The sequence below is a fragment of the Nymphaea colorata genome, chromosome 3 (genome assembly GCF_008831285.2).
Source record: "Nymphaea colorata isolate Beijing-Zhang1983 chromosome 3, ASM883128v2, whole genome shotgun sequence".
Lineage (NCBI taxonomy): Eukaryota > Viridiplantae > Streptophyta > Magnoliopsida > Nymphaeales > Nymphaeaceae > Nymphaea > Nymphaea colorata.
In genome coordinates, this window is record NC_045140.1 from 10,146,310 (window position 1) to 10,155,137 (window position 8,828).

The following is an 8,828-nucleotide window of genomic DNA, read 5'->3' on the forward strand; positions in this document are numbered from 1 at the left end:
TCCGATTGGTCTCAGTCAGGTTTGGTCTTCACGATCATAGACACTTTCATCTCAGTTTTATGTTAATGCTTGTTGATCCAATATCAGTGGCTATTTTAGATTTTTTTTGCCAAATTGTTACAGATCCAGTGTTCATTTGCCAAACCGGAGAATGATTGTGTGTGTATATATATATATATAAGTGAAAGGCAGGGTTGGGGTTGGTGGTGAAAGGCTAATCTTCTATCAGGTGCAACAGCATCCATTGATATTTGAGTTTGTTCATTGTTCTTGTGAACCTGATTGTATAGATAAAGGCCTGTGCATGCCACATACTCATAATCGGGGTTGATTCATTTAATGCTGCCATCTGCTCATTAGTGGGTTCCATACGGGTGGTTCGCTTCTCAATGGGTGTCCGTACAATGTTCTTTAATGTGGAGATCGACCTCAGTTCTTGAGTTACCATGTTGATTAGACCCCTAACCAAGCTCAGTCAAACTCGATGGGTGCGGCTCAATTTTTGAAAAGGGACCGATCTTGCTTTATAATTAATTTTTCTTAGTTGAACTTGCTTTTGACTGTGCCCAGAATATTGACTGATTTCTGTTGCCCTATGGTAGCCTTCTCCTTTTTAACCCTTGACGTGCCCCATGGCGGCCTGCTTTTGACAGACTCCCTAGTTTGGGTCTTGACATGTTCGGTTGACTACTTGAACTTGTATTAGGTTCACCATCCTTAAAGATGTCTTTTTCTCAAAGACCTCAATTAATATGGGGATCTCATGGCCATTTCATCTGGGCCTTCCCACGATGTCCCTTTCTCTTCATCCCTTACAAACTATAGGTTTTGCGGAGGCTCCTTAGGCAGCAAGATCTAGTGGTGGGCAGCTATAAATTGCCTCAAACAGGGTCACTTGGATACCTTAGTGAAAACTGGTATTATAGGTCCACTCTCCCCAAGATAAGTGTTGGCTCCATGTATTTGGTCTTTCACTGGAAAAGCATCTAAGGTAAGCTTCCAAGGTTCGGTTTATGACTTCTCTTTGGCCATTAGTTTGGAGTTTATTAGAACTACTAAAGTTAATCCTTGTTCCCATAAGCTTAAAATATTTCCTTTAAAAGGTACTTTGGAAAATGGTATCTCGATCACAAGTGATACTTATGGGTGCCTTGTATAGCTTGCTAGTGTTCATATGTGTGTGTATATATATATAAGAGTGAAACACAGGGATGGGGTTGGTTGTGAAAGGTAGGGCTGCACACGAGCCGAGTCGAGCTCGAGCTAGGAGCTCGAACCCGAACTCGAGTCGAGCTCGAGCTAGGAGCTCGAACCCGAACTCGAGTCGAGCTGCGAGCTGCCTAACACAAGCTCGAGCTCGATTCGATTATACAAAGTCGAGCTCGAACTCGATTAACTCGTTTAGCGCCACATAACTCTTCTTGCTCCCATTCTTAAACCAAACCAAATTAAGTTACGATTTTTTAATTAAAAGAGCTAAAACGATGTTCCATTGGATCATCAAGATTAAGCAGAAAGCACACAAAGCGGTTAGTTGATAGAGTGCAACTCTTTTGATTAAGAAAAAAGCTATCAAACGTCAGTTGATAGAATGCATAATCATAACTAAGCCATTAAATTTACTATATTGTAAAATGCCTAATCTGCTAATCGACTGCATCTTTGTTCTTGTCCTCCGTAGTAAAATAAGGGCCATAAACAGACAAAGATACTAAGCGAAAGCACACAAAGCTCATAGGCATCTGTGGCTGCTGTAGTGTTTGATGATTAGCTTAATCATGCCTTACTAAAACGTATCAGTATCAGAAGTTCATACACTTCCAGAACCTGTTTTACATTCACTAATGGACAGAAACTGCATCAGAATCAGACAAGGTCACAATGTTCCATTGGTCCTAATAGGTGGACCTCAATCGAACAAAAATGCAGAACAACAAACATCAAAAAGGGAAAATAGATATTTAAGTATCCTTTGAATTGTGATGGTATGCAAGCAGAAGACTCGAATAATGCCTAAGGAAGATGCAGGGGCTAATGTCTGGAATCTGGATAGCATCGTTCCTCAACATGAAATGCCCATATACCAATACTAAGATGCCCAAGAAGCATCACTCCAAGTCTGCAACGTCCATACAGAAAACCATCAGCCAAATGAGGCAAGTTAGGTGAAAAGAAACTGGAGTTTTAGCCACAAGTGACAAGATTACCTGAAAGGATACCAGAAAGGCATGTGATACTTTTCAGTTCCTGGAGAAAAAAAAAAAAACAAAATATCAAGGACACCAGTGGTATACTGATATGGCAAACAGTTATCAATAGTTTCCAATCTTGCAAACAAACTAATGCCACAGAACTCAGTTGATTAGATATGTCAAAGTCTGAAATTTAGTACAGTATTCAGATTACCGTGCAATGTTTACAGCGAACACGAATACACGATCAAGGCACTCCATGAGTTGCATTTCTCTTTGAAATCTATAGGAAATGCTATCTATCTAAGTAACTCTTGCCTTACTTTGTCTGATACACAAATACACCATCAGGTCTTCTACTCTTCTTACAAAGCCATCAATGTTAGGTTGCCCAATTATTTCTCTCCACATGTCTGACAAAAAAAATTCTGAATTGTTAAACCCAACACAACTGAAAAAAATTGCATTGCTACCCATTATGAAAGCTTTTCATAGAATGTATTAGTGTGAACAATGCAAAAAACCAAATGGAATATTATAAACAACGATGAAGCTACAATATCTGATATTTTGTTAGTTGTTACTGCATAATATGTTTGAGATGATGTTGAATCATGTCATGCTATCTCATCTTCAGCAGTAACCTACAAAAAAACCAAGAATAATGGATCAATAAACAACTTCTATGACATATAAGTACAAATATATATTATATATATAGTTCAATAGTGCACATCAAGCTACATAGAAATCAATATTGCAGACTTTCAAGAATGGCCCTGGTACTTTCTTAATTTTTTGGAAAAGGAATCATAGTCTTTACCCCATTAGTCACATTTATTTTATCACCACTCGTCAATCAGATTGACAAAATCTTCTACCGTTTGAATATCTTTTCTTTTTCTGAGGCATTAACAGCAACCCTACCATCATAGCCAGGGCATGATGCAAAATATTCTTCTGGTATTGTAACTAATAAAAACCAACTTACAAATAACTACAGCTATAGGGAACGACAAAAGCTAGAACCAAGCTTGATACAACACCATATTGAACAAACTAAACAGGCAATTGGTGGCAAAAATAGGCTTCACAAAGCAGGTAAAAGGATGCCTTGTCTCAGAGAATGGTAACACACAGAAAAGCAAAACAGCAACGAGCATCGACTTACTTTGACATGTTGCCAAAGAAGGAATGGTAAGTAATACTTTTACCAGGTAAAAGATTTTATTACAAGTGAAGAGGAAGCGCTAGCAACTATATTCTTCAGCAGAAGATACTTAAGCCTCCATGTATAAATCTGAAAAACGTTTTATGTAGCAAAGACAAATGAAAAACATCTAGTGCAACTTAAATGAAGTAAAGGAATCAAAACGTACTGGATATGAAATGCAAGCATTGATGGCGTCCGAGGCAACAGCGGCAAGAGAAGGCAGCAGGCAGCAGCAGTGATTTCTGGCGGCATTTGGGCAAAATCATTTGGGAGGAAGAAGAAGAACAACAAGGAGAAGAAGAAAGGAAGGCTGAAGGGGTACCTGGCGTTAATGCAGGAGTAGGAGTCCAGCAAGAGCGAGAGGGACGCGTCACGCGTCTGAGGCTATGAGGCAGCAGCAGTGATTTCTGGCGGCATTTGGGCAAAATCAGTTGGGAGGAGGAGGAAGAAGAAGAACAACAAGGAGAAGAAGAAAGGAAGGCTGAAGTACCTGGCCTGAAGGCGGGAGCAGAAGTCCACCAAGAGCGAGAGGGACGCGTCACGCGTCTGAGGCTGTGAGGCAGCAGCAGTGATTTCTGGCGGAATTTGGGCAAAATCAGTTGGGAGGAGGAGGAAGAAGAAGAACAACAAGGAGAAGAAGAATAGAAGGCTGAAGGGGTACCTGGCGTCAAGGCGGGAGCAGGAGTCCAGCAAGAGTGAGAGGGACGCGTCACGCGTCTGAGGCTTTGAGGCAGCAGCAGTGCGAGAAGGGGAAAGGCGACGGATGCGTCTGAGGAAGCAATGGCAAGAGAAGGCGGCAACAGTGATTTATGGCAGGTTTCATTTGGGCAAAATGAGTTGGGAGGAGGAGCAAGAAGAAGAACTGAAGAACAACAAGGAGAAGAAGAAAGGAAGGCCGAAGGCATACCTGGCGTGAAGGGGAGAGCAGGAGCTGCAGCAAGAGTGAGCGCCGAGACCCGAGAGGGACCATGGTCCACAGATGCGTTTGAGGCTGTGAGGCAGCAGTAGCGAGAGAAGGGGAAAGGCGACGGAAGCGTATGAGGCAGCAGCGGCAAGAGAAGGCAGCAGCAGTGGTCGACGGAAGAGGGGAAGACAGCAAGATTCAAGAGAGAGAGCAGACGGGTCACGGGAAGAAGGAAGAGTGAAGACCGAATGGCTGAAAGGGAAGAGAAAAAAAAAATTACCCTAAACCGGTGAACCTGTTTCGCGAACCGGTTCATTTAATTCAATTGATTTAAAATAACGAGTCGAGTTCTTGCAACTCGAACTCGACTCGTTTATACATGAGTCGAGCTCGAGCCGAGCATTTGCGAGCAAGTTCGAGTCGAGCCCGAGTTGGCTCGACTCGTTGTGCAGCCCTAGTGGAAGACTAATATTCTATCAGGTGCAATAGTATCCACTGATATTTGGGTTTGTTCAACCTCGTTATATGTGTAGGCCTGTGCATGTCAAGTACTTAAAAAAGCAGGCCAGGCACCCAATGCAAGTGGGCAATGGGTACAGTTGACCATTCCTCAGGTTGTGTACCATGCACAGCTGTGATAATTGCACATGATCTTTAAGTGCAGATAGCAGTCAGGTACCTACAGTCAGTCAAATCAAGTAGCACATCAAACAAAACAAAATTGGGAACTTGTGAATTGCTGCCTGTAGAGTTTCCAAATTTTGTGGTGCTTTAGATGCAATATCAAATGCATGCTTCTACAAAAGAAAACTATGAATAAAGGAGGCAAAAATCATTTGACATTGTTCAATTCTATACATAGAACTTATGTTCATGATGAAAATGCTCACATCAGAACCGTTGCCACTCTCTACAATATTGCCACAATTTGAATTCTCAATACTGCCCCTCAAACAAAGCTTGTTAATTAGGCTGGGTTTGTTTCGAAGAGCCAAAAATTCCTTTTTCCCTAATGGCTTAGTGAAGAGATCAACAAGCTTTTTATGAGATTGAACATATTTTGGAATCAAACTGCCACTTGCCACCATCAATCACCCATAACGAATATCAATTTGAATGTGTTTCGACCGATTATGAAAAAAGAGGTTCTTGGTCATATATAAAGTACTTAACCTTTTACAATATAGGACATCAGGTTTCTTGATCATCACTCTAATACCTTGAACTTGAAGAAGCCAAGTCAATTCGGCAACCAAAGAAGCCATAGATCAATATTTGGCCTCTGTGCTTGACGTTGACATAGTGCTTTGTTTCTTGGCTATAAGATACAATTTGTGCCAAGAAAAGTGAAATATCAAAAAGTAGTTTGCCTTGAAAATTTATAGTTTACCCAATCGGCATTTGAAAAAGCATGTAAGTACAGACAGCAGTAAGCGAAGAATCCTCTTGATGAGTTGAAAGTGGCTGACAAAGCTGTCAGTATATGAGAGCTTGGGTCCAGTAATGGTAAAGCATTTCCCACAAGGGACCTATATTTGGTGGCATTTTCTATTTCCTTTCCATTGAGAGAATCAAAATCTATTTTGATGGCCATTGGTGCAGATATTGGTTTATAATCAAGTATTTTTGCTTTTCTAGAATATCTTGAGTGTATTTGGCTTGGCTTAGAAGTCCACAAGGTGTATAAAGCACCTCAATTTCAAGGAAATATTATAGCCTCCGCACATCCTTCACCCAGAAATTCATTTTTTAAATCCTATGAAAACTTAAAAATGATATGAGAACTACTTCTGCTAAGCAACATGTCATCGAGGTATACAAGAAGTGTAAGGCAATCACAACCATGGTGATAAGGGGATATAGACAGATCATATTAGTTGGAAACAGAACCATATTGTAGAAGGAAATCACATAACCTTTCAAAACAAGATCTTGAGGCTTGTTTGAAGCCGTAAAGAACCATTTTGAGTTTCCAAACATGAATCGGATGTCGAGAACTCTTGAAGCCAAGAGGTCGAGCCATATATATGGTTCCTTGAAGTCCTCCATGAAAATTTTTTATATCAAATTGTCTAATTTCCCATTTTTTGATGGTGGCAAGAGATAAAATGATGTGACTACTTGATGGCCTTATAAGAGGAGAAAAAGTCTCATTGAAATCTCATTCGTGTTGACTGAAATACCATTATGTGCATGAAATGATTGAGAAAAATGAAATTTTAGTTGCTTATATGTCTACCAGTGATATGATAGTTAATCCCTTAATTAGGTAATTTCAAAAGACTTATTTTCCAAGCAAGTAGCCGCATGGACCTGAGGCATTTAGAAAAGGTTGCAATGGAAAAAATTCTTTAAGGAAAACATTGACACAAACCTTTGAATGCATTAATTATTAAGTTATGTTAGACAAGCCAAATATGAAAAACTACTTAGCTAAGATTGATGAAGTCCATAATAGTGGGAGCAAACTGGCTGCAGTCTCATGTACAAGTGAGAGATATTGGGTAATAGCTATGGCTCTATCCTCTTTTCACTTGTAACTATGAAGAAGCCCACTCACAGTTACAAGATAACTTGAACTGTATTTCAAAATAAATAATTCTCATTAATGATATTTGATTTGCAAACTAGTTTCCTGATTTTTGACACTAGCCCGAACCACAAGCTGGCTTATTGGGAATCCTATGAGGTTGGCATTAGATTGCCTAGCTCCTCTTTTACAGTTGATCATCTGGTTACTCATGTTATGGTCTCAAAGAAGCAAACCTGAAAGATACTCACCTTTCTTTCTTTCTCTCTTTCTCTCTTTTGCTCTCTTTTCTTGTTGTTGATGCTTTTAGCTACATCGCTGGAAAACTTCAGCTGTTCGGTGCACAACAAATCTCCTGTTGAGGAGGTTGAAGGACTCTAGCGTGTGATCCACTACTGAAAACCCAATACCGTTGACTTCAAACAAAATTGGAACCTATGTTTAATTTGGTTATCTATTTTTGGATTCAACTGTTGATTGATTATGATCATGCCATTACTTTGCATAGGAAAAGAGAAAATCATGGTGATTGATGACATTGGATATGAAGAGGATGAAGGAATGGTACGTCTAAAGTGTCAGTTTAGGTGCTGATAAAAGATTCTTATAGATGTAGTTGATGTTTAGTTTTCTTCATGCAGTTTGTATAATTGCCATTCCTTTTTTATTTCTTTTGGGAACAGCGAAAAATTGCCCAATTGCTGGACAATTAATTTTTCTTTTGGCTTGAGCTGTTGTGTATTAATGCCATTTAACTTTATTTTAACAAGATAGATGCAGAATTATAAGACTTGGGTGGAAGCCTTTCTTCACCAGCTTTAGGCACGAATTGTGGAGGAACTTGTGGAGAAGTTATAAGTGCACTCTTTCAAGGGTTGTTTTAATTGGATAGGTTGTATTCTTTTTTTCTTTTATGATGTAACCAGAATTATCAAATATCGTTAATAGGAAAGACAGAAAAAGATGCCTACACATTGTGGTGTCTTCTTCACTCAAACCAATGAACCAAGCCGTATCAGCAAATAATATTGCTAATATGGTTGCCATTTGCCAACAAAACTAAAAGGATGCCGTTATCAGGAAAATAATAAAAAAATAATATGAAAGCATATCGAATTTGTCCAAAAAAAAAAAAAGAAGATCAGATGCTAATCTAACCTAATACTATGGTTTTCAGACGTCCTGGTTCGATGAACTCTCAAGGCTAGGTTGCAGACTAGCCAATCAAGGAAGTCTCATCAATATGTAGCAACAGTCAGGACTAAAGAAGAAAAAGAGAACAAGAAGGAAGGAAAACCAGAATTACGTGGTTCGGTTTTTGTAAACCTACATCCACAACCAGAAAGAAAACTCTTGCTTCTTTTTCTTATTTGGTTCCATGTTCATCATTACAATATACAGAGCAGAATGAAAACTGTAGAAATCATCGTGAGAGATTTCTGAACATATTGGTTATATCAGTTTCTCTCTTTTCCCTAACGTTTCAGTTTAAGAAACATGAGCAAGATCTGGGTCATTATGACCTTTCTTCTTCTCTTCTCTTCTTAACGTTTCATTTTGAGAAACGTGAGCAGGATCATTTTTGTTTCCTCCTAGCGTTGCAGGTTTAGAAGCGTGGGCCAGATCAGGAGCATTATGGCTGACACGAGATTTGCGGTTTTCATTTGCTGAGGCCATAATTGAATGACGTTGCATAGGGAGATTTTTCCTTTTGCTGTTTTCATTAAATTGAGACATTGTCATCGACTTGAGTGTTGCAGCATAAAAACTTCCATGTTTGTCTTTGCGGTTGTCGATACCATAGTTGGACGATGCAGTCGTTACAGCATTTGAACTAAGACTTCCTTTTTGGCTGGATTGCTCATGATTGTTGTGGGCCACTTTAGGAAGATTAGAACAATTTCCTTTAATAAACGAAAACGGCTGATGATGTTGAGTTTGTCTCGTAAGCTAAAGAATTGTTCTTTCCCCAAGGCCTTGGTGATTATG

The 8,828-nt window shown here is 39.5% G+C and overlaps 1 long non-coding RNA gene across 1 annotated transcript; it reads right to left on the reverse strand.

Moving 5' to 3' along the window:
- Nucleotides 1-1,837: 1,837 nt before the first annotated feature.
- Nucleotides 1,838-4,462, reverse strand: LOC116251114 (uncharacterized). The gene is made up of 8 exons (XR_004171609.2): nucleotides 4,313-4,462; nucleotides 4,067-4,174; nucleotides 3,896-3,980; nucleotides 3,728-3,812; nucleotides 3,572-3,647; nucleotides 2,407-2,836; nucleotides 2,208-2,247; nucleotides 1,838-2,119 (listed from the first exon to the last, which is right to left on the reverse strand). It is a non-coding gene; the product is annotated as an uncharacterized LOC116251114 (long non-coding RNA).
- Nucleotides 4,463-8,828: the final 4,366 nt, after the last annotated feature.